Below are 27527 nucleotides of genomic sequence, written 5' to 3'. Positions count from 1 at the left end.
ATTTAATATAAATAACACCAATATCGTGACCTTTCAAATTGGCCCTATATTTTGTTTTCAGAGCTGTCCTGGATGAAAAGCCAGCTTCACACAGATACTATATGTGGTGCTGAATGGTATCAACACCTTAACTGCTGCATCATGAGATACTTGGTACTCAGCACCACACTCTGAAACTAGCTCTCCAGGTGGTATCAGATGAGATTTCAAAGAGTTCTTCCAAGAGTTTGGATGGAGATGTGTCTGGAAGCTTTGTCTCAATGTTGTCTGTAAAGTTTTTTTTATCCAGAGTAACTTGGTGATCCTTTTCTGTGTTTTATTAATAATGATTTTCAGATTTTGAGAAATGGTATTTTCATGGAGAACAGTGCAGCTGCAACAGATAGCACTTTAGTGATAATTTTCTGTAATACATTTTTTTTTTTTTTTTATAAATAAATCTCAAGGCCCCCCCTGTCATGCCTCTGCGCCCCCCACTTTGAGAAACACTGAGCTAGAGGCATCATAGCGAAATGCAGATTTACCCTGTTCTGAGCAAACTCAGGGGACCTTAGCCAGTCACTAGAACGGGTTCCATAGGTTCCAAAATTCCAATCCAATTATGATGTAATATAAGGAGATAGCTTACCAGTAAGGCCTTAAGAATGAACAAGTACCAGTGTTTGTTGCACCTCTCCGTCAGAGAGGTCCAACTAAACATCACTGATTATTTAGTAAGATAGTTTGTTCACTGCCAATATACTGCTTCCAAGTCCTAGACTTGTCAGTATGGGCTGAGACAGAGTAGGCCTACTGATCTCATCTATTGTTTGTTTTTTTTACTGAGAACAAGTATAGACTTCTTACTTCTTAGTTCTTGTTAGGCCATTAGTGGGGAGTCAGTGGACCAAAACTATTGAGATATAATCCATTATTCCCCTTATAATGTGCCTAAAATGCAGAAAATCAAGACACGTTGCTTTGATTTCTGATCCCTGATTTCCCTAACATGGTTCTCTTGGTATCGGATGTTAGTATTGGGGAAATTCTCTAATAATAAACTTTATTAAAGTGCTTATAATACCAATACCCTGTTTTAGCCTGTTATCGGACTAATATCCCATGCCAGATTTCCTCCAGTATCGGCTTCGCTTCGGTGCATCCCTTTATTAATACCGAACCGATATAATACATTCTGTGGTTTATACTTTGGGACAGATTTGCTGTTGTTCAAAAATAGTAATTCTGTCCAAGGACACCATAACAATAAGAATGAAATATGTGAATTCTTAAATCCATTTCATTTCTTCATGCTGAATAGACTCTTGTTGGCAGCATGCTGCCTCATGCAATGCCAACACAGGATGTTGGGAAAGCAGTTTGTGGCGGCAGTTGACCAATAAGGGCAGCCGGGAGCAGACATGCCGTCTTTGTCAGGGTTAGCGATCTGTTCTGCATGTTGTTCCATTAGGTTTATCTCTTTTTATGGGGGGGGGGGGGGGGGGGGACCCTTGCGAGCACAGGGAGAACATGCATGCTCTACACAGAAAGGCACAGGAGATACCCCACCTGGGTACCTTACCTGGCAACCTGGTCCCCAAGCGGGAATCGGACCTATTACACTATTATTACTACTACTACTACATGGCTGCATTTATATAGCGCTTTTATCCAAAGCGCTTTACAATTTGTTCCTCACATTTTAGTACCCATTCACTCACACATTCACACACCGATGGCGGAGGCAACCTGCTCATCGGGTGGCAATTAGGGGTTAAATGTCTTGCTCAAGGACACTTCGATACACTGCCCGGGAGCAGCAGGAATCGAACCGGGAACCTCCGGATTACCAGACGACTGCTCTACCTCCTGAGCCACTGTCGCCCCTACTACTACTACTACTACTACTACTATGTGTGTGCTACCAGCTCAGTTAGGGCGGCCCAGACTGTCGAGGTATTCTTTCAGTAATCTCTGACTTGTCCAGACTCGAACCCCTTGCCTCTGTCAGCCCACAGAGGAAGATAAGACGGATACAAAATTACAATACAAAGAATCTGGTGCAGCACACAGGGGATTTTCAGACGCAACGAAAAGTAGGCTGATTGATCACCATACCGTCTTTTCTGTGTTTATTGTGTGTTTAGTGCTACGACTATCTATACACCATGTGGATTCAGTAAGTGGAAAATATTAGCTCAAGGACGCGGGGTGTGACATGCTGGGGAAATGAGTGCTAGATTAGATGCAGTGGAAGTTCTCTAACTGTGAGCTGTGTTGATACCGATGGTGTCACTCTTGCAGGTATAATGCGGTTTATGCTCAGGAATGCGCTCATTGTTTGTCCCTCTTTTTGAGGCTGTTGTATTGCTTTCGCTAGACTGTTTTGGCCTGTGGGTATGGCGGTGATAAAAGTTTCAAATTACAAAGCAATTGTGAACGTCAGAGTGAAAGACTCGCATGAATGGGATTTCACACGGTACGTATGTGTTTGAATTGGATCAGGAATGTTCAACTAATAGTATCAGTGTTTCCCATTAATTACCTAGACTGTGGCGGGCCTATGGAAGCAAATGAGTGACAGAAGTATTTGAATTTTATCAGACACCGAATTTATAGCATTGAAAATAATTACTTTGAAAACATGTATCTGAATTTTCTCAGACACAGAATTTATAGCATTGAAAATAATTACTTTGAAAACATGTATCTGAATTTTTTTCAGACACGGAATTTATAGCATTGAAAATAATTACTTTGAAAATCATGTACTGAATTTTTTGCTCCGAATTTACCTATGTGAAATAAAAATTCAGTGTTTAAAATTCAATGTAAAAAATTCGATGCATAATTGCGGTGTATACAATGCAATGTAAAAAATGCGATGCATAATTGCGGTGTATAGAATTCGATGTAAAAAACCATCATCCGGGCTACCCAGACAGGATAAGCAATCGAGCCTGGATGCAATCGAACTGACTTCTGGCCTATCGCTGCACGGCTTTGTCAGTCATGTGATCACACCAACCCGGGAGAAAGATGGCGGTATATATACATACGGTGGGGAGAGAATATATACATACGGTGGGGAGGAGACTGTACATTAGGAGGGGGTGGGAGAGAAATATGCATACGGTGGGGAGAGAATATATACATACGGTGGGGATGAGACTGTACATTAGGAGGGGGTGGGTGGGAGAGAAATATACATATAATAGACAGTCTCCTCCCCACCGTATGTATATATTCTCTCCCTACCATATGTATATTTCTCTCCCACCCACCCCCTCCTAATGTACAGTCTCCTCCCCACCGTATGTATATATTCTCTCCCCACCATATGTATATTTCTCTTCCACCCACCCCCTCCTAATGTACAGTCTCCTCCCCACCGTATGTATATATTCTCTCCCCACCATTATGTATATTTCTCTCCCACCCACCTAGGGATGGGTACCTTTCACATTTGAACCGATACGGTACCGGTACCTGTGAATCGATACCGGTACCCAACGGTACCTTTTTTCTGTACTTTAGTCTCAAGAAATTTAATTTACCTACCTCAGTTGTGAAAAAAAAAATCCAAACTTTAAATAACTACAATTTCGACAGTTTTCGGCTTGCCATTGCTCCGACTGCTTTGTTGTTGAATCAAGTCAAATCCTAGGTAAGCATATATTGTGCGTGCGTTGACATGAAAAGAATATATATATATTTTTTTTTCGGTATCTCACTTGAATCGATACTCGGTAGTACCGACGTGTTTCGGTTCGGTACCTCAAACGTACCGAATTCGGTACCCATCCCTACACCCACCCCCTCCTAATGTACAGTCTCCTCCCCACCGTATGTATATATTCTCTCCCCACCATATGTATATTTCTCTCCCCACCCCCTCCTAATGTACAGTCTCCTCCCCACCGTATGTATATATTCTCTCCCCACCATATGTATATTTCTCTCCCACCCACCTAGGGATGGGTACCTTTCACATTTGAACCGATACGGTACCGGTACCTGTAAATCGATACCGGTACCCAACGGTACCTTTTTTCTGTACGTTAGTCTCAAGACATTTAATTTACCTACCTCGGTCGTAAAAAAAAAATACAAACTTCAAATAACTACAATTTCGACAGTTTTCGGCTTGCCATTGCTCCGACTGCTTTGTTGTTGAATCAAGTCAAATCCTAGGTAAGCATATATTGTGCGTGTGAACGTTGACATGAAAATATATATATATTTTTTTTCTCTGTATCTCACTTGAATTGATACTCGGTAGTACCGACGTGTTTCGGTACCTCAAAAGTACAGAATTCGGTACCCATCCCTACACCCACCCCCTCCTAATGTACAGTCTCCTCCCCACCGTATGTATATATTCTCTCCCCGCCATATGTATATTTCTCTCCCACCCACCCCCTCCTAATGTACAGTCTCCTCCCCGACGTAGTATATATTCTCTCCCCACCATATGTATATTTCTCTCCCACCCCCTCCTAATGTACAGTCTCCTCCCCGACGTAGTATATATTCTCTCCCCCACCATATGTATATTTCTCTCCCACCCCCTCCTAATGTACAGTCTCCTCCCCCACCGTATGTATATATTCTCTCCCCACACCGTATGTATATATACCGCCATCTTTCTCCCGGGTTGGTGTGATCACATGACTGACAAAGCCGTGCAGTGATAGGCCAGAAGTCCGTTCGATTGCATCCATGCTCGATTGCTTATCCTGTCTGGGTAGCCCGGATGATGGTTTTTTACATCGAATTCTATACACCGCAATTATGCATTGATTTTTTTACATTGAATTTTATCCACTGCAATTATGCATCGAATTTTTTTTACATTGAATTTTATTATGCATTCGAATTTTTTACATTGAATTTTAAACACTGAATTTTTATTTAACAGGTAAATTCGGAGCAAGAAAATTCAGATACATGATTTTCAAAGTAATTATTTTCAATGCTATAAATTCGGTGTCTGAAAAAATTCAAATAGTTCTGTCACTCATTTGCTTCCATACGGGCCGCCACAGTTTTATAATGAACCAAAAAGAAATTATTATTATTATTTTTTTTTTAAATATAAAGTTTGCCAATAGGGATGTATCAGTAGTATTGGCAGTGGTAGTAGTCGTAATAGTAATCCAGTATGTTTTTTTTTTCTTCTAAAAAAATAAACCAGTTCAACACGGGTAACCACTTTTGCTTCATTTCTTTGATGGCTCAAATGTATGCTCTAGTCGATTTTGTGTTTTGCCCCCGGACCCCCCTAGAGGGGCCAAAGTTCACCCACCACAGTCTCGCAAAATCCTGTGGGAAACACTGAGTATGGTATGTCAAGTTTAGAGTTCGCTTTCATTCATCTGAGAAATGTGTTTGATTTAGAACCACAATTATAGCAATAATATTTGGTGGTATTCTTTCCCTTCTCTGCTGCTCATCATCCCCACCCTGTCACAGAAGCTACAAACAAATTTGTAACTATCACATGAGGAATACATTGCCATTATAACTGCCTTCTTTATTAATTTGACAACTGTTTTGAAAAAGGAATTAAGCTACACTACACTGTCTATCCGACGCATGAAACCACTTGGCAACAGCTATAAATACTGTAACTTAACTTATTATAGGACATGAGTAGCTAGGTTTGTGTTTAGTAAGACGGAAGAAAATGTGCATTTACTATTAACTAGCATTTACTATAGAGACTATTATAGTATTGTTTTCAAATACACAGGACGTGATGTTAAAATCCAAAGTGCCTCTAAAACTCCTGTGCTCCTGGAAGGTTTAAGCACTGACCTACACTTCTCCGATGTTGAGAAAGGCTTGGTGGACAACGTTAGCTATACTATTTATTCTATTAAATATCAGAGTTTTAATCTTCTTTATTGGTGGAGGGGGGGGGGGGGGGGGGGGGGCGTATATACTTAATGAAAAGTATACATGAAAATTACATAAACTACCGGTAATACTACAAAGATTTCAATGTAATTAAACTATTTGTTAAACCAAACGTACTGTTCAATATTTCAACGCCACGCCTTTATCTCCCAGAACCTCTTGGTGTTTATGCTCAGGCTGAGACGGATCCTCATTGTAAATAATGGCTGTGAGTGAAACTGTAGCGTAGCTAAATGGTATATTAGAGAGGGAGAGAGAGGAAATAAATGCAACATTAAAGTTACCACTATTCATAGTATTGGATAACATCATCATCACAGACATTTTGGTCTGCAAAGGACCGGTGATGGTAATGAAATGACGGGTGATCGTCATTAAAAGGCCAATGAGCCGTGTTAATGGGATTGTGCCATGTTGGTAGAAAAATGCATCGTGCATCATGAAAATACTAATTCACTAGTTCATGCTTACACCAACACAAGACTCATAATTTATTTTATTTTTGTTATGGAAGATTATTGAGAACAACTTCTCATTTGCAACGATGATGACCTGGCAAGAGGCCCCAGCAGAAACAAAAACAAAAATAAAACCGTACACATGAATCCAAGACACACATCCAATGAGGTTCAAATCAGTCTAAATAACTACTAGCAATATAGAGAGAGAGGAAAGGTACAAAAACGGACTGTTGCCGTTTCTGCTTAAACATAATTATGGAATGATGGTAGAGGTGAATGTTTAAGGGAGTTTTGGTGAGTTCCAGTCATTTGCTGCAGCAAAATGAAAGGAATTCTGGCCAAAGACAGTGCTGGCCTTGGGAATAAATAAAGTAATGAGATCACTGGACCTCAGCTGGTAGTTGTTATGGGAAAGGTGCAGGAGGCTGGAGCGGTATTGAGGTGTCTTCCCTAGTAGAGTCTTGTAGATGAGTAGAAGCCACACTAAGCCAGTGATGAAGTCACCTGGTGTGGAGGTGGAGGGAGGACCAGCCTGTCAGTTTGTAGAGTTCACAATGGTGGGTTGGAAAACGTGTGTGCCAGTGGCAAAACGGATGCCTGAGTGGTGGAGAACATCAAGCCTGTTAACACTTTGAGTGCCAGCGACGAGGTTTCTCGTTAGTTCATGCCAACCGTTGAGTGCCACCGACGAGAGATCTCGTTTTTAATCGTTATTTTTTTAATTATCGATTTCCATTTCCATTCATTTTTCATCAATCTAGCCTCACGTTACCAGTGGGGATCTGTCTGAACTCGAACAGGGAAAATACTGCCCCCTATCGTCTCTCCGGATGGTACTGCACCCCATTGGATTGAATGAAACGCATGGAGAAAAAAAAGTCCTGCTTCCACATTTTACTTGTCAGACAAGTAACCGGAGACAATCCAAGTAATCGCCCACCACCAGAACAGCGGAGAATGTGTGTACAGTACCCAGCGTTGGATCAATAAACGCGATATTTGGAATGGCGATCAGGAATTGGAATAATCTTTTTGGAGAACAGTTTAACTGAGGTAAGGAATCTATTTGACCAGTCTTGGGATAATCAGAGCTATTATCACCTATATATCAGTGTGTGCCATATGTGTGTCTGTGTGTGTGCTATCAGGAAATAAGATAATAGATTTTTCAGCCCGCTTCTATAGCGTGCATAAGTACACATATACTATCGATGATCTAGCGTTTATTTGAAAACGATTCATAAATAGTCCGAAAAATGACAACGTGTTTTGTGTATTCCAGTGTATTCCAGTAAAGGGCGTTTATCACAGAATCTTTATTTTTTTTCTGGAACTTTCAAAAAACGAGCGTTTTTCAAAATGGTATAAAACGGAAATGAACCGATTAAAAAAAAATAAAAATAAAGATTTGTTTCGACAATGTTGACTGCAAACAAGTCATTGATAAGCGACGGCCATATTAGACACATAGCCATAATTTAAGATGTTTATGCGTTCGCAAATATGAGAGCTCTGTCATTGAAATGGGTGGTGGCACGCAACGGGGTTCCGGGGCACCGGAACCGTGGCACTGAAAGTGTTGTTAAGGGCACACGTGGAAGCCATTTTAACGATGACATCACCATACTGAAACATGGGGAGTATGGTCAGGGAGTAACATACGTTTAAATTATTGATTGAAAGGGAGGAGAGAAGGGACACATCAGACTGGCGGTTTGGCGTGGACGCACTCTTTTTGGGCGTACTGTAGATGCTGGGCAAGGTGGCTTTTGGTGAGAGGTGCAAGCACACAGCGCTAGGCAACTGGCCCCCCAGCCGGGACGATGGCGTTGTGTTTAGGGGAGAAGGTAAACAACAGAAGCTACGTTCACACTGCAAGCCTTGGTGCTCAATTCAGATTTATTGCTCGGATCAGATTTTGTTTGGCTGATCACATTATTTTTTATATAATAATATCAGATTCCAGTGTGAACTGGTCACGCTCCTGAACTGACCCCCATGCGCAAATGAACAATAAAGAAGATGGATGTAAAAGAGATTGTGACAATGTCATCTAGAGTGATGTAAAAGTCACATGACTGTTCAGACTGAGGTCACATTACAAATAAATCAGACCTGTATCTGATTTAGGAGGACCACATATGAAAGTGGGCCAAATCAGAATAGAAAATATCAGATTGTGATTTGTGCTGTCCACACTGTTGTATATAAACAAAAACAAAAACAGATATGAGTCACATACTGTATGAGCATCCGATTCGGGCCACTTCTGCCTGCAGTGTGAACATAGCCAGAGCCGCAAGGCAGCTAGCCTCTAATCGGCACTAGGGTGGCGTGTGTGTGTGTGTGTGTGTGTGTGTGTGTGTGTGTGTGTGTGTGTGTTGTGTGTTCGGGGAAGCCGAGCACATGCTCTGTGGGGACAAAGTCCACCCGGGCTGGATGAGATGCTGACTCCTGAGTCCCCGCTCCCAGAGGGAAGCGAACAACCACGTATCCCTGAGCTGATTTAGGCTGGAATTGGGGACCTCTGACCTTGGAGGGGGGGGGGGGGGGGGTGTTAGTGGAGTGTCTCTAGAGAGTAGAAACAGACGAGTTCTACAGGAATTCGGCACAGCAGAATAATTTAATCTAAATATGCAAAAGAGGCTGGCTCTTTTTTTAAAGGAGAAACGGACAACATGAATGTGAATGGCGCATAGATGGCAATGCATTTGGGAGTGGCAGAGAGTGAATTGAACAAAGTGATAGGGTCAGGCGGACACATAAAAGGTCCACGTTAGGGTGAATTGAACAAAGTTATATACCGTAATTCCTCTAATAGTAACCCCGGCTTGTATTTGTTTCAACTGTAGCGGGTACCAGGCTTGTATTAGGAGGAGGCCTGTATAAGAGGGAGGCCTATATTTCAAATTTTCAAACGGATCATAATGAATAAATCAACATTTTGTGTCAGTTTGAACCCAGTAAAATGTACTGGGTTCATTTATTGAAACCAAGTACTGTATGAAATAGTAAACAGTGCAATTACAGGTGGTCACTGGTCATTTCAACGTTTTCAAAGTGAAATCAAGTAACTAGCTCAGTATGCAGCTCAGTATATTAGTAACCCGGCTTGTATTAGGAGGCCGGCTTATAATTGCTTAGCTCAAGAGCGCACCCGGCCATTAATAGAGACCCGGCTTGTATTTGAGACCCGGTTACTATTAGAGGAATTACGGTAGTCGGATTAGGAGGGGGAAGCTGCACAGGGGTCTGTGTGTGTGTGTGTTGGGGGGGGGGGGGGGGGGGGGCTTAGTCATACTGTAGGTGTAATCCTTTCTCCTGAAATTCCGTTGCACAACTTAAAAGTAGGCTATCGTTTTTGCCTCCCTTTAGGAATACACTCCGTTGGACATTTACAAAGCATAAATCCCCAAAAGAGTGTAAATATTTGCTGTATTCTGTTACTTCAAAACAGTGTCGGGTGGAATTGTCTTGGCACGGCATGGTAGCTCAGTTCCAGTGCAACAAAAAAAACACACAAAACAAAAACAAGCATGTACAGTAGACACCCAGAAACCATTGCACCAGAAAGAAAGAAGCACATGACTGTAGGGGTGTAACGATGCATCGAAATGCATCTATCCTTGGAATTCAAATCAACCATTCGCATTGAATGTTTTGTTCATCCATGATCAAATAGTTCTGAATCAAGAAATACATTTTTTTAATCTAAAGTGTAACTCATTGTCGGAATTTCTTTTTTTAAGCCATAAATATTGGATCAGATAATTTTTCAGTAGAAAAACAGCATTTAAAAGTGAATTGTATCCTTTTAAATGCCCTTTTAAAATGAAAAATAGTGATTGGGAAAGTACTTGAAAGTTCTTGACTTTCATTTTGCAATGTCTGTGGGAACCCTGTGTACAGTGAAGACATACAGTACAGTCCCCAACTAATTAAGTATGTGATGACTGAGTCATCCAGAGTATGGTCTCGGGTGGCAGAGCCAATCACAGCAGAGACTGAGGCATGCAGTCATAGCTCCCAGAGCTCAGTGGACCAATAGAGCCCGACCGATACAGGATTTTTGGACCTGATACCAATAACAGTGACGACAGTGGCTCAGGAGGTAGAGCGGGCGTCTGGTAATCGGAAGGTTTGATTCCTGCTCCTCCCGGCAGCGTGTCGAAGTGTCCTTGAGCAAAGACACCTAACTCCGAGTCCTAACTGCTCCCGATGAGCAGGTTGGCACCTTGCATGGTTGTCTCCGCCGTCTGTGTGTGAGATAATGGGTGAATGTGAGGCATAAGTAAAGCTATATAAATGCAGTCCTTTTACAGTTTAACAATATTTGTGTAGAGTAGAATTACTGATATCTTCTGATCTTTAAAAAAAATGTATGGACATTGTGGTTGATCTAATAGTGGCATTTCAAGACAAATTGTGATGACCGGAAATTGACATCACCGATATAATATTGGTTGTAATGGATTAATCACAATTAACACTAATGTTCTCTGTGGATATGAGGCCAATTGACCTAATGTAGAGCTGTTCTAGTCATCCTGTAGGAAATGAATTATTTCAGTTAAGCATGAGGTTAAAATGTTTAAATGATCATAAATTACAAAAGAGCCATTGCAGTCACGTGTCATTGCAATACCACTGGGGTGGGGTGATGTTTGAGTTTCTGTCAGAGAACTAACCCATTTCATATCCTTAAGGAATGCCTTATTTCCGATGAGTCTGCAATAGTCCATTTTACGATCTGTAAATGTGTAGAGAACCATTGTTCTGCCCTTCATAACATGCAGTTATGTCATGACTGACTTACACACTGCAGCTGTCTGTCAGGATCGATGTGTCTGTCAGAAGAAGATTTGATCTCGGCTATTTTCTAAATTAAGATTGTTTGTTATTTTCGTAACGTTTCTCTCATTCAGTCTTTCTGTCTTCTGTGTGAATCGGGATTGAAACCAATTCATCCTGAAGACTAGCATTGTTTAGACCTCTCAGTCCTTTAGTTTTTTTTCTTTGGTCCCACTCCCAGTGCTCTCTCTCCGACAATGTGCGCCAATGCTTAATTTATTCACTTTTGAACATTTAATTTCAAACCTTTTATTTATTTATTTTTCATTGATTTTTTTCTCTCAAAAAGATCAAAATGAAAAACAGTTACAAACTGAAGCAGGGATATTTTTGTTATGTTTGTAAACTGTGTCCATAGGTTAGTGGGGTAATATATAATAATATAATGCAGGACCTGTCGCAGAGGTCTTTATTCGGCATGCAACAACACGCAATGTTTTAGTGGCACACACAGTGGTTCGTTTTTTTAACACACACACACCGGAACACACACGCATGCATTGTCTTTTAGGATCGCCGATGCGATACTCCTCTGTGCTTAACCCATCCTGTCGTCCTTCCCCCCCAAGGGCAGCCGGGAGCAGACGAGGGCTGTGGTGTGAGCCACGCCCAGGGACCATCCAAGTGCTCCTGCTTGTCTTCGTCACGGACGCCACAGCGTTAGCGATCTGTTGTTGTGCATGTTTTTCCATTGGGTTTCTCTTATCGGGGGGGGGGGGGGGGGGGACCCTTGCGAGCACGGGGAGAACATGCAAACTCCACACAGAAAGGCCTGGGAGATCACCCACCTGGGTACCTGGCATCGCGGAAACCTGGTCCCCATTTGCGGGAATCGAACCCTGGACCTTCTTGCTGTGAGGCGACAGTGTTACCACTACGCCACCGTGCCGCCACCGTGCACTGGGTATTGATTTTTAGCACGAGTTGAAGATCATTCCAAGAAGCCGGGTCATTAAAACAAAAGGCTGACTTTCCATGTTCAGTCTGTACTTGGGGGACCTTAAGCATAAGCAGATGTATATACAGTACTTATAAATGCAAGCAGGATTGTTGTTCACAAGGCAGGAGGCCTGGGGTTTGTATGCATTACGTTTCTAAGAATGTGACTCCTGATCTAGGATCACTGGCGAGGTCACATACTGTACAAACATCATGACTTAATGGGGCAAACTGGTCTCGGATCAGGACTTATTATAAGATACTTCAGGCATCAGATGTGATGCAGTGGTAAATAAACGGTGGTTAGACTATGAACTCCAGTAATTTTTCCAGACTCGGAGTAGTATTATTTAGTTTTATTTATTTTATGTAACATGCATCAATCAACTCTAATCTATACTATAAAATTAAATCAGAAATGTGTATATTTGCTTGGAACGCTAGATAAAGTGAGTTCAGGTGTGTTTACCCTCGTCAGCTTGTGGTGTTGAGCTGTTTCTCTGAGCCACACCTCACAATGCGGCAGTTCCCCATCCTGTCAAACTGGTCGGACTACGGAGAGATATTTTTCTTCAGGGATACCACCTAGTCTGCATGTGTTGTCTTGCATGTGTGTCTGTCTGTGTTGCACACCCTGAATCCTATCTGCAGTCCAGTGTGTTTTTCTGGACATATGTTAACACATTTTTCTGTAGTCCAGTCCAGTGTTCCAAAAAGAGTCCAATGTATTGTCTACTGATAGTTTCCTATTAGTACTACCCATAATAGCAAATACAACACACGATGAACGTGCTAATTGTACGCATTTTACGCCTGCTTTTGTGTGGTAATAATATGTAAATTGTATTGTTAATATTCAAATTTCATTAGAAGTTGCCTAATTTCAGCCATTAATATTTGAATGGCATTCTTATGGACAATTGATGCAATTGAGCCCAAGTTCAGTGCTTTTCCTCATTTTCCAGTATGTTTTCTGATCATACATTAACACGTTTTGACACACATCTCCACCAGGCGGTAGCATTTAGTGGCATGTGTCTGTCTGTCTGTCCAGAGCTAATGTCACCAACTACAAGGCTGTGGTAGATGAAACGTGGCACACAGGCTGACAGCAGGCCAGGGACATACACTTTTTGAACACCGTTTGCTGCTCAGGGAATCAGGTCTCTGGCCGCTGTTCACAACATGGAAATGCCCTAATGAGCCTATTGTTGTTGCTATACCTATACATTAACAGCTTGAGTGCCAGCAGGGGTCGCAGGATTTAGCGCTTGAGTGCCAGCGCTCAATTCAATATTCAATGAGAGGGCAAGCACATTTGCGAATGCATAAACTATATCTTAAATTATGGCTATGTGTCTAATACGCCCGTCGCTTGTTATCAATGACTTGCTTGCAGTCAACATTGTCGAAACGGATTGTTTTTTTATCTGTACATTTCCGTTTTATACCATTTTGAAAAGTGATTCTGCAGGAATCGCCTTTTACTGGAATACACAAAAAACTTTGTCATTTTTCGGCCTATTTATGAATCGTTTTCAAATAAACGCTAAATTATCGATAGTATACGTGTACTTATGCACGCTAGAGAAGCGGGCTGAAAAATCAATTATCTTATTTCCTGATCAACACACACACACACATAGGGCCTAACAAAAATAATAGTTGGTTTCAGGTTGGTTGTCAGTTTGGCCATGGGTAGGTAGGGAATTTATTTTATTTTATTTTTTTTTTTATTCTTTCCCACGGCGACTATGGATAGGGAATTTCTTTATTTAATTAACCCTTTCACTGCCACACGACAGAAGGTTAGCCCTTTACTATCACACAACCGACGGCGATGCTCCATCATTAGCATCATTAGCTCCGCATCCGCGGAGCTAATGATGCTAATGATGGAGCATCGCCGTCGGTTGTGTGATAGTAAAGGGCTAACCTTCTGTATTGTCACAGTGAAAGGGTTAACCGGCTGTCGTGTGGCAGTGAAAGGGTTAAAATGTTCACAACAACATGGATGCATGTACTCTGCCAGCATGTTTAATATCCATAATACTAAATGTTTGACTAAGATTTCTATGAAACTTTATTCTAAAAAAAAAAAAAAAAAAAAAAAAAAAAAACTGATTTTTTTTTTTTTAATATATAATTTTTTTTTAAAACTCATAAAATATATTGGGTCGCACCTAAATCGGCAGGGTCGGTCGGCAACCTGAAACCAACCATTATTTTTGTTAGGCCTGATCAACACACACACACAGGGCCCACGTAGGGCGGGGCGATATGGCCTAAATATGATATCACAATATTTTCTGACCTTTCGGCGATACACGATACACATCACAATGTTTTTCTTTTTTCCCCCAAACAATTCATTATGAGGCTTACCAAGACGGTATTTGAGTTTGCAAGCTAACATTAAAGACAAAATAAAATACCCATGCATTTAGCATTTTTATATTATATATTAGATTTAGATTATTGGATTATTAGATTATATATTGCATATAGTTAGCTATGAGATATTATATGATTTAGATATGAAATATGATGAATTGAAAATGGGGGACCCTGATGTAAACAAGACGAAAGTCTTTCTCTGGTCTGCATCACCTTAACAATTGTATGTATTGAGCTGTACTGTACCCATTCTGCAATATGTTAATAAAGTTTTTAATCAATCAATCAATCAATCAATCAATCAATCAATCAATCAATAAATAGCATTTTAGCATTTTTATGAAACTACTGTATGATTGATTGATTGATTGAAAACTTTATTAACAGATTGCAGAATGGGTACAATACAGTACAGCTCAATACACACAATTGTTAAGGGGATGCAGACCAGAGAAAGGCTTTCGTCTTGTTTACATCAGGGTCCCCCATTTTCAATTAATCAGGACATATATGACATACATGACATACAGATAGACAGTACTGCTACATCTATACATTTATGACATACCAGATTTGCAAATACAGTACTGTTTGTGATACAAAAAGAGTCAAGAAAAGGGAGTATATACATTTGATGTAGAAACTGTACATTGGAGGAGGTTGGGTGGGGTTGTGTGGGGGGGGGGGGTTTGGTACATTGGGATATTGACAACCATACTGGGTAATTTACATTGGAGGTGGTTGGGGGGGGGGGGGAAACACTGTATAAACAAGCAACACTGTACATGGGGGGGGGGGGGGGGGGAGAGAAACACTGTACAAACAAGCAAAATTGTACATTGGAATATTGACAACCATACTAGGTAAATTACTGTACATTGGAGGGGGTTGGGTTAGGACATTTACAGGGGCCAGTTTCGAATTGCAGTCTCCCGTGTCCCTTGAGAGTGGTTTTGAAAGTGGGTAGTGATTCACATTCCTTTACAGCTTTAGGTAGGGCGTTCCACATTGATGTGGCATAATTGCGAAACGTGTTTAGTCCCTTGTTTGAGCCGAATCTGGGTTTAACATGATTTGTGGAGCTCCCTCTGGTGTTGTGATCGTGGTATTCACTGACCTTTGGGAAGTATTTTGACATGTACATGGATACCTTGGTCGTGTAGTGTATCTTGTAGACCAGGCCCATTGCACGTTGCTGTACTCTGTCGTCTACTCTAAGCCATCCTAGGTTGTCAAAGTGGGCAGGGGTGAGGTGGGTTCTAGGAGTAAGGTCAAGCAGTAGTCTGACCAGTTTGTTTTGAGACGTTTGTAATTTTGTTTTTAGCGCCTTTGAGGTGCTTTGGTACCATGAGGTGCAAGCATAGTCGTAGTACCCTTGAATGAGTGCTTCTGCCAGAGTCTTCAGGGTATTCTTGTTTACCAGAGAGGAGATCCGGTACAAGAATCGAGTTCGTTGGTTGACTTTTTTTATTACATTGGATGCCATTTTGTCACAGGAGAGATTAGCCTCTAGGATGGAACCCAGGTAGGTAATTTCATCTTTCCTTGTGACAATATTGTCACCCACTGTAAAGGCCGAATGAGTGTTTTTTGTTATTTATTATTATTATTATTATTATTATTAGTATTATTATTATCATTATCATTATTTTTATCAATAGAAGGTTACAATTTATGGGAATGTAATGATTGAGGGGAATGTTATGATTCTGTGTAGCCTGTTGGGTGGACTCTGTGGCGCTGTGAGTGGATCACCTGCACCTGTCGGGTGGTCGGGCACGGCGCGGCAGAGATCATTAAATAGGTGATAGGAATCAGCTGTTGGGCGGTAGCCGATGGGGAAAGCATATGATTTCTTACCGCTTCAGCGCTTCAGGACGCTTTCGGAAACTGTTTAGATTACACTTTGAGCAATTAGACCAGTATATATGACGTTTAGGATCACTGTGATCAACCCTCCCATGTAACCTACTTATTCTAATTAAATCGGGTCACCACATCGGTGTCTGATAACGGAGCTTAATGTGTGGAAAACTATTTCTTTGGACGTTGAGCGCGTATGGATTCACTCCCCGTCTACACCAGGAAACGGCGCCGGCATGCTGCCGTTACATTAAGTAAGAAATCCAGCTTTTATTGAAGTCACAGGGGCTTCAATAAAGTGAAAGAGGACTCGCGCAGATATTGACGCGACCCAAGGCAGAGGCGCGCGTCAATAAGCACAACACCAGAGGAGGACTCGCAAGAGGACTGACAACAAGGGGCCAGCATTGTTGTGAGAGACAATCAAAGATCAGCGATCAGCAGGAATGAATCGATCCACATCAGCACAGTGAATGATCACAGCCCGAGGACATCGCTGCCTGTGATCAGCTACAGGATCGATCAACGAAAGCATCACCACCAAGAGGGGAGGATCCTTCCTCCCGGCTCGAGGACAACAAACGGAACGTGCGTGAGTAGAGTGTATGAATGGAATAGACAGACACTACTGCGTACGAGGCGCGCGCAAACGGCGCCGTGGAATATAAGCCAAATTATAAAGCTGTTTTAAGAACTGGTCGATAAATATAGACAAGATGTCAGATATTGAAACAGAGAACATGGATTTGACACAAGCGGATATTGAAATGAAACAACTAATGGCATCACGTAAAGCCAGGCTTGCAGCATGCACCCGCAAGAAAAATGAGATTATTCTGATGATGAAATCAAATGATGAACAAGGAGTAAGAACGGACATGGCATTGTTCAATAAGACACTCAGTGCTTTTAAGTCAGCAATTGAGTCTGTACAGCCGTATTTACAGGAAAGCGATGAGGATGAAACACAACGGTATAAACCAAGAATAGATGAATTCAATGCATTTATTAATGTGATGGAAAAATGGTTGATGGAAGGGAATAAGGAAAGGCAAACTCCAGCCCAAAGTCCAACTGGGTCTGGGATCCAAGAGTCTCCAGTAGAGACTCAAGATGAGCTGGAAAGGGACCTTCAGGCTACAATAGGCCCAGAGGATAGCGTTTCCAGGGCCCCATCAAGATCATCCAAATCATCAAAATCATCAAGTAAAAGCCAAAAATCCAGGTTATCTGCCGCCCGTCGAAGGGCTGAAAACGAGAGGGCCACCATTCTGGCAAAGGCCGCTGCACTTTCAGCCAGACAAGCCATAAGCCTAAAGGAGGCTGAATTAGAGGCTGAAACAAATCTAAAAAAGGCTAAAGCTAGCCTAAAGGAAGCTGAAGTACAAGCTGAATTAAGACTGCAGGGGGCTAAAGCTAGCCTAAAGGAAGCTGAAGTACAAGCTGAATTAAGACTGCAGGGGGCTAAAGCTAGCCTAAAGGAAGCTGAAGTACAAGCTGAATTAAGTCTGCAGGAGGCTAAAGCCAAGGCTAAATTAAAGGCTGAGAAGGATAAACTCGACTTTGACACAGACATGGCTGTATCAGCGGCCAAATTCAAGATACTGGATGAGTATGAGACATTATCACAAACCAACTCATCTAGAACCACGAGGTATCCATCACAAATTAACCAGCCACCCTCTCAAGAGGACGGATATGTGTACAAGATGCAACCTAGAGATGGTATGAATGATTATGTTGACCAAGCACATGCTCTAGACACCTCAGAAGGACTACCGATATTGCAATCCACGGTAGAATATGCATCCATAAATGCTGTTCCAAAAACCCCTGTGCAAAGACAGCTCTTGGACCAGTATGCATGGGCGCACACACCACAACGACAGCAGCAACAGCAGCAACAACAACAACAACATCAGCAACAACAACAACAGCATCAACAACAGCAGCAGCAACAACAGCAACCACAACAACAACAACAACAACATCAGCAACAACAACAACAGCAGCAACAGCAGCAGCAACAACAGCAGCAACCACAACAACAACAACATCAGCAACAACAACAGCAACAACAACAGCAGCAACCACAACAACAACAACAACAACAGCAGCCACAACAACAACAGCAGCCACAACAACAACATCATCAACAACAGCAGCAGCAACAACAGCAACCACAACAACAACAACAACAACAACAACATCAGCAACAACAACAACAGCAGCAACAACAGCAGCAACCACAACAACAACATCAGCAGCAACAGCAACAACCACAACAGCATCAACAGCAGCAACAACAACAACAGCAACAACAACAACAACAACAACAACAGAGGCCTCCACAAGTAGTGAGACCCAAACAGCCATATATACAGCCACTACCACCTGTACAGTATCGACCACCACCATATGTGCTACCTCAGCCACAACCTGGGCAACAACCACATGCTCCATATCAGCATCAGAACCCTGTGCAGCTTCAGCTACAACCATCTGGAGCTACTGCAGGACAACAGGGTCAAACCCAAACAGACCAGGTTCTATCAAATGTCATGGCAAGGCAGAACGACATTGCAGATATACTTGTCTCACAGCAGAATCTGGCGCTACTCCCAACCAGGGAGATTCCCATGTTTAACGGAGATCCTATGAACTTTAGGTCATTCATGCGAGCCTTCGAGTATGGCATAGAAAATAGAACCACCAGCGAGCAAGATAGACTCTACTTTTTAGAACAATACACCACAGGGCAACCTAAAGATCTTGTGAGGAGCTGCCTACATATGCATCCACAGGATGGATATGTGGAAGCCAAAAGACTACTTAAAGAGAATTTCGGTGATGAAATAAGGATAACTAATGCTTATATAAAGAAGGCCTTGGACTGGTCCAGCATCAAACCGGAGGATAGTCAGGCTTTGCGCGCCTACGCCCTCTACCTGAGGGGATGCAGTAATGCAATGCAGGAGCTCCACTATATGGATGAGCTGGACAATCCATCTAACCTACGACTGATCTTATCCAAGATACCCTTTAGGATCAGAGAAAGGTGGGGGTCAACAGCCTACGACATCCAGGAGCGCACTGGGCAAAGAGCCAAATTCAAGGATCTTGTGGCTTATCTGGAGAAACAAGCCAAAATCGCCTCCGACCCATTGTGGGGCAATATTCAGGATTACAGTCCTGACGGAGCTGCCCCAAGGTACCTCAAGACTGCAGCCTCTGTATGGCAAACAAGAGCAGGAACAGCGGCTGCACCGGTTAAAGAGAGAAGCAGCTTCGTCACGACAGTGACACCAGTCACAAACATACCGTCAACCGTCGGTAATGTAGGATGCAAGGCAGATGGCTCTGTGGCTTTTAGAACTCCTTGCTTGTACTGTGCAGGCGATCACTCACTTGAAGCCTGCAGGAGGATAAGAGCTCAGAAACATCTAGACAAAATAGAGTTCTTAAAGGTGAAAGGACTTTGTTTTGGTTGTCTCACCAAGGGACATCTCAGTAGGCACTGTAGCCAGCGGATGAGTTGTCAGCATTGTCAGAAAGAACACCTGACTCTGCTACACATAGAGACAAATGACCAAGAAGGACCGGATGAGCAAAAAGGAACAGTTGGGTCAATGGAATGGAAATCACCTCAACAGGAGAGGACACCACCCCTGACCAAGAAGACTGTGGGTAGTGCTCTGGTGAGGCTTGGTGAACATAATGGGGCCGGTAAGGACTGTGCTTTACCCATCGTGCCAGTAAAGGTGAAACAGGCTGACGGAAGTGGGTATGTAACGACATATGCCTTCTTGGACCATGGCAGCTCGGCATCCTTTTGCACAGAGAGCCTCATGAGGAAGCTGAACGCTAAGGGCCGGAAAACATCAATTCTCCTTAAGACAATGGCACAAGAGAAACATGTCCCAGCATATGAGATCTCAGGCCTGGAGGTAGGCAACATCAATGATGACACATTTATTGCACTGCCTACGCTATACACTCAACCAGCAATCCCAGTGTCAAAAGAAAACATCCTTACTCAAGAGGAACTGAAGAAATGGCCCTACCTGAAGGATGTTCACATCACTTACATTGACTCAGATGTGGAGCTTCTGATTGGAGTCAATACTCCAAGAGCCATGGAGCCTCGGCAGATAGTGAACAGCCAGGATGACGGACCATATGCTGTAAGGTCACTCTTGGGATGGGCGGTCTATGGTCCACTGAACGTCAACGCGGTGGATGTGACAAGAAGATATGGTCCACTGAACGTCAACGTGGTGGATGTGACAAGAAGACCCAAAGCCATCACCAACAGTTCGATAAACTTAAAAGATGGTCAGTATAACTTGCCACTCTCCTTTCGGAAAGGAGATGTGATGACACGCAACAGACAGGTGGCGACACGAGCCATGCACCTGCAAAAGAAGAGGAAGGATGAAGGGTACCATGCAGAGTACAGACAGGTGGCAACACAACGAGCCATGAGCCTGCAAAAGAAAACAGGAAGATCTAAGAGCAGAGAGAAGACTGTAAGATCGAAGAGGAAAGAGGATGGAATATCTAAGACCACAGAGAAGGTACCTCTTCAAGAACCAAGGAAAGATGGCTGTGTCTGGTACATACCCCATCACAGGGTGTATCACAAAAGAAAGAAAGAAAGTGGAAAGAACATGAGTGGTGTTTGATTCACATCGTCATTCCAATGCACCACCATGGCAAACTCTGGAGTGAAGTGGATTGTGGATCAACTTGAAGATTTTTTATTTTGTGACGTGGAATGTTCTCAGTTGTATTGTGGTGATTCACGTGACAGGTGAATCTGCCACGGCACAGCTGATAACATAAATAGAAAGAGAACTTCGCCCCTGGTGACTTGGTGGTCATAGTGGACGACACAGCGCCCAGGAATTCCTGGCCGCTTGGACGGATCCTGGAAACCTTTCCGGATAAGAAGGGCCTACTACTGGAGTCAAAGGAGGATTGCCAGCTGTAATGAACACTCGCCCGACCATATTTTGTAATTGTGTAGGCACAATTAGGGGCCGGTGTAAAGGCCGAATGAGTGTTTTTTGTTATTTATTATTATTATTATTATTATTAGTATTATTATTATCATTATCATTATTTTTATCAATAGAAGGTTACAATTTATGGGAATGTAATGATTGAGGGGAATGTTATGATTCTGTGTAGCCTGTTGGGTGGACTCTGTGGCGCTGTGAGTGGATCACCTGCACCTGTCGGGTGGTCGGGCACGGCGCGGCAGAGATCATTAAATAGGTGATAGGAATCAGCTGTTGGGCGGTAGCCGATGGGGAAAGCATATGATTTCTTACCGCTTCAGCGCTTCAGGACGCTTTCGGAAACTGTTTAGATTACACTTTGAGCAATTAGACCAGGTTATATGACGTTTAGGATCACTGTGATCAACCCTCCCATGTAACCTACTTATTCTAATTAAATCGGGTCACCACATCGGTGTCTGATAACGGAGCTTAATGTGTGGAAAACTATTTCTTTGGACGTTGAGCGCGTATGGATTCACTCCCCGTCTACACCAGGAAACGGCACCGGCATGCTGCCGTTACACCCACTGTAACTGAGAAGCCGTCGGTCTTGCTGAGTTTGTTATTTGAACCGAAGAGAATGGACTCTGTTTTGCCCATGTGTAATGATAGTTTGTTATCAGCGAGCCATATGCAGATTTTGTCTAGTTCCGAGCTGAGGGTTTTTTCAACCTGTAACTTGTTCTTGTCAGTATATTTGTATGTCTCTAAATGTTTTGATTAATTGAAAATGGTGGAACCTTATGTAAAAAAGCGAAAGTCTTTTTCTGGTCTTCATCCTCCAGTCCACTGTTGTTGTATTGAGCTGTACTGTATTGTACCCATTCTGCAATCTGTTAATAAAGTTTTCATTCATTCATCATTCAGACGGCAACGGAATAATTTTGATTGACAGTCGATTCTGCCAATTACGTCACACCGCTTGCACCCGCCCTGCTGTTCTTAGCACCAATCGGCAAGCGCCTATTGTCCTCCATTGATTTTGACGAGTGCTCACAACAACAAAGCTACTAACGTTAGCTCCCCATCATGTGATTTTGAGTATCTGCCGTTACCGATCTTTCCCGATCCGATCTTTCACATTAGTAACCAATTTGACACATTTTTGTCAGAAACTGGCGAAGCGAGACAAGCACCTCTGTTGCCTCAATAGCCCCAGTCGAGCGCGGCGGCTCACATTACATTCACCCTGAGCCCCTTAGAATGTGCTTCATACGAGAAATATTCAAAGTTTCAATCTGTTTACACATTAGTATACATTCACAGTGTTCGACTTACGTAATGATTTCAGTGTTTCCTAATTCAGCTGCGCCGCTGCTGAATTAGGACCGCTGCTGCTATGAACTAGACCAGGGCTATTCAACTAAATTGTTCAGGGGGCCACATTGTCAGAAACCCAAGGGGCCAGGGGCCGGACTGCCACGGCGCCTCCCCGTGCTATGAATATATGGACACTTGACACAACACGCAACCACATTTTCACAACTTTTATTTAACTACATTGCAAAAGTAGTATACTTTTCAAAAAAGTGCTTCATTTATGTGCCACATCTGCAACATCTCCTGCAAAAAGTGCTTCATTTATGACTGTGCAACAACTGCAACATCTCCTCTTCAACATTTCAATATAAAAATTAAATAAAAAACAAACAAGTGCATGATGTGCATCTGAACATTCTAACATCAACACTTGAACAAAAAAACACATTTATAGTGCAGCTGAGCTTATGAAAAAGTGCTTCATGTCTGTGCAACAACAGCAAATCACAGCATCTTATTAGCACTTATTGTCCACTCTTAACTCTCAAACATCAGGGGGGGGGGGGTGGGGGGCAGACAGGCCTAGCCTACATACACACATCTAATGAGAGAGATTGCACTTCTTTGACTGGGCAATGGCAGAGAAAGAGGGTTCATAGGAAGTGAGGGCTACCCACAAACAGTGATGCAAATGCTCATTTGTCAAGGAGGCACGGTTGCTTGTTTTAATGGCATTCATGTGAGAGAAACTGGATTCACAGGTGTATGTTGAGCCAAACATTGTTAGCACAGATATTGCCAGCGTTTTTATTTTGGGGAATGTGTTGACATGAATACACTTTATCCAAAATGTTGTGGTGGATTCATTCTCAAGTGCCTGCTTCAGAGCAGATGATGCTTGCATGTCAATTATTTCAAGTTGCAGGAGACCTTCATCAATGTGAAGTGATGCAAGGAACTCTTGTCCTTTTGTGGAAATAGCAGCTACATTGGCAAATGGGTTGCTCACAAAATGCATCAATTCTCTGGACATGTCAAATTCATCAAATCGACTTGCAAAGTTTTCCCTCAATTTATCAATGAAATCTGTCATTAATTGAGTGACTTTTGGCTCAATTGTGCGTGTGAACGTTGACATGAAAAGAAAAAAAAGTAAAAAAAAAAAAAAAAAAAAAAAATTTAATTTTTTAATCTTTTTTTATTATCATGTAATCTTTGGCGGGCCGGTCAGAACAAGTCATTGGCGAGCAATGAACTTTAAAATGTTAAAAAATTATAATAATCCAGGGGGCCATGCCCCCGGACCTCCCTAGAGGCACAGCACCGCTGCTGAATTTTTTTTCAGGGGAAACACTGGATTTGCTCCATTTTGGTCTGAAACGCAGATAATAATCCTCACAAAGCGAATGTTGACGTTATCCAGGGGAACGTTCTTCATTGAAGCGAGGCATTGCAATCAATACAGCTGTTTGGCAAAGCACCAGCCGCCGAGTCCCCCATTCCTTTGGTCGCTCTAGTCACATAACGTGACGTATTAGATTGGTCGTGTTGAACGCAGCTCTGTTCTTTCCTCCATGCGGAACGTCCGCCTTGCAAACATTGGCTATTGGACTGGCTTCGGTTTCAATTTTAAAATGCTTCCAAACTTCTGACATTTTGTGGTGTTGCGGGAGCGACGCATTGTGAGGTCTGCTATTTTCGGCATACGTCACTGTCGTGCAAAACTAAGGCCTTAGTATGAGCTTAAGACGTGAACATGGTCATGTTTGTTGAATAAAAAAAAAAGAAAAAAAAAAAAATTAAATTTACCCCCAGGATTTTTTTTTGATCCTGATCTTCTGAAAATCATGTGATCGGCCCCAGATCACGTGATCGGATCGGGACATCCCTACTTCCTATGCTTCCTATGCTTCAACATACTTCCTATGCTTTCTAACATGCTTCCTATTGTAAAATGGTAATAAGGTATCCTATGGTATTTGAAAATAGCAACAGCTTGTCTGTCATAATATTCTGCTTCGCATATATATAATAAACGCCTAAATTAAGAATGTTTGTCCAGCACCACTGTCTGTGTGGTTGGGTTTTTGGTTTGTCTCCAATAGAATGTCTCTCTGAACTTGAGATGACCTTTACTTGTGTGTCGTCATGTGGCAAATGACAAGGGAGAGCCTAGAGCAGGGGTGGCCAACCAGTCAGAGACTAAGAGCCACAAAAAAATGACTGTGGTACCACAAAGAGCCACACCATATACTAGCGTTTCTCAACCTTTTTTTTCAGTCACGACACCCTTCATGTGTTTATAGGTCTCACCCTCTGGCCTCTGAAGTTGCTAATGTCTTTTTTATTTGGGCCTCACAGGGTTAAAAGTACCCTGTGAGACCCACGGTTGCAAAATTACAAAATCACTTTTAGCCATTTAAAAAAATAATGTTTATTTAAAAAATGTTAAAGGGGAACTATTTTACTATTTCTTTCACTATTTGGGCACTTTTACACAATTCCTGTGAGTCTATGGAACACCTAGGTTTTTTTCAAAAAAAATGCATTGTTTTGTATTTCTAATCAAGTACTAAAAACCGCATTTTTCTACCTCAAGATCTTAAGCCGTTTTGAGGCTGGGCTCCAACCACTGTGTGGCCTGGTGCCAACTGCCACATCAACTGCCACATTATTATGCAGCTGAGAAATCTCTGACATCACAGATATGCACATTTTCAGATGACTCAGTTCAGTGAGGGTGAATATTGTGAGAGGAGAATTGGAAGAATTCGCCAATATGAGAATTAGAGACATATATCCTATTAATATAAGTCCACATAGCTAAGAAACAATGGTAAACACTGAAAAAAGCCATTTATAAGATAGTTCCCCTTTAAGCACATGTATAGTCAATTGGTCCTGTTGTTCAGCCTCACAATGCTATTTGATAGTAAATGTGTTTATATGTCCCACCCTCTGGCCTCTGAAGTTGCTAATTTCTTTTTAATTTGGGCCTCACAGGGTTAACCTCTTAAGCCCGAGATATACAGTAAAAGTGTATATTTTCAGCATTATGTTTGTTTACCAATTATTTTAACTGTTATTAGTGAAATATAAGATTATAGAAATCTCAGGGCATTGAGTCGGAAACCGGCGCATATTGACAGGAGGAAGTGGCACAGCCAAAAGTGAGTGTAGTCTTTTGAAGGAAGAGACTCAGGGCTTTCAAATTTCGAAAAACTACCCTACCCAGCTCACACCAGCCCCTGTCAATCATCTGACTTCTGGATTTACTTTTTAATTTCTCTTATTTTTTGGGATTATCTCCCACAAACCTGAACGTTATTGCCATAAAACAGAACGCAGTTAGTTTCTCTACCTTTCTGTGAACGTCTTGCAAAAAACGGTGTTGCAATATGATGAAGAATGGTGGAGAAATTTACATTATAAAAAAGATGGCAGAATTCAGTACTGTATCTACAAAACCTTCTGTTTAATCATCTTCCCTTTATTCATTTGCTTAGATTTTTCAGGTCTGGTCAATTTTAGCATGGTGTTATTTACAGTCAAAGATAATTTTTTTTTTAAATAGAATTGATATTCTCCTTTGGTTCATTACAATTTACTCAAGCCTAGTAACAGACACACTATTTCTGACACTGATCCATATAATGTCCCTACATGTAGATTCAGATACCAAGAACATGCAAATGGACCATTTAAAAAAAAATTGTAAATGTTTATTCTACGTCCTTATGGAATGAGTGACATAAAAAAAAAAAAAAAGTAAAAAAAAAAAAAAAAATTTAATTTTTTTTTTTTTTTTTTTTTTTTTTTTTTTTTTTTATGGATGGAAGAGCCGCACATTGGCGGGCAAAGAGCCGCATGCGGCTCGCGAGCCGCGGGTTGGCCACCCCTGGCCTAGAGCCATATGAAATCCGTTTTATTTTTTTCCAAATTCCATTAAATTTTTTTCCAAATTCCGTTTTTTCCGTTTACATTTTTCAGAATTCTGTATTTTGCTTTGTACGCTCATTTTACCATCAGAAATAGTGTCTAATAAGTGGGAATGAATAAATGTCCACAATTTAATAAGATATAACAGTCCATTTAATAGGGCTGTCTTAAATACTTCGAAGCTTCGTTCGATGGGCATGGGATTCGAATATGAAAATAAAATTTGATTATTAAAAAATAAATAAAAAAATTATATATATTTTTGCAAAATCAACTCTGCCTCTCTTTGTTAACTACAACAAGCAATGCTGTTTGTTATTTAAGATGAGGTCGGACTCGGCACTGACAGATTTGTGTTCATTGTGCTGCTTTTATAAAGCCTCAAATGACGGCTTACAATATTTCATGAAAGCAAAGTGTTTTGTTTGTCTAAGATTTAAAAAGGTTTAAACTTTACAGCACTGACAAAGTTGAACAAAGTGCTGTACATGTCCCACAACATAAATTTTTTTTTTATTTTTTTTTATAGTTTATTCCATTTTTATTGCTCAATTCCGCGATTCCGTCCGCGATTCCGTGAATGCGGATTCCATATGGCTCTAGGAGAGCCAGCAAATGCGTTTGTTGGCCGATGATGTGTCCGTCTCAGTCAGATTTGTATCCGTTTTGTGTCTGGACAGAAAAAGTTAGCAGAGGATGAACTTTTGGAATTGACGGATACACTGCCATCCGCAAAGCTGTTGTTTTGGCAAAGGCACGTTTATGTTAGGTTCTAATAAAAAAATAAACCAACAGACGGTACCTTCCCCTCGTGGCAGGATAAGCTTTGATTTATTTGTGTTGATTATTG

General features: G+C 41.7%; 1 protein-coding gene across 1 annotated transcript in view; it reads left to right on the top strand.

The window, feature by feature from the left end:
* The window catches only part of st14 (ST14 transmembrane serine protease matriptase), a 91860-nt gene that overhangs the window by 1106 nt on the left and 63227 nt on the right, over positions 1-27527 (top strand).

This window comes from Notolepis coatsorum, assembly GCF_963971535.1.
Source record: "Notolepis coatsorum genome assembly, chromosome: 19".
Classification (NCBI taxonomy): Eukaryota; Metazoa; Chordata; class Actinopteri; order Aulopiformes; family Paralepididae; genus Notolepis; species Notolepis coatsorum.
The sequence above is the reverse complement of the archived record's forward strand: the minus strand, read 5'-3'. Positions and strand labels throughout refer to the sequence as shown.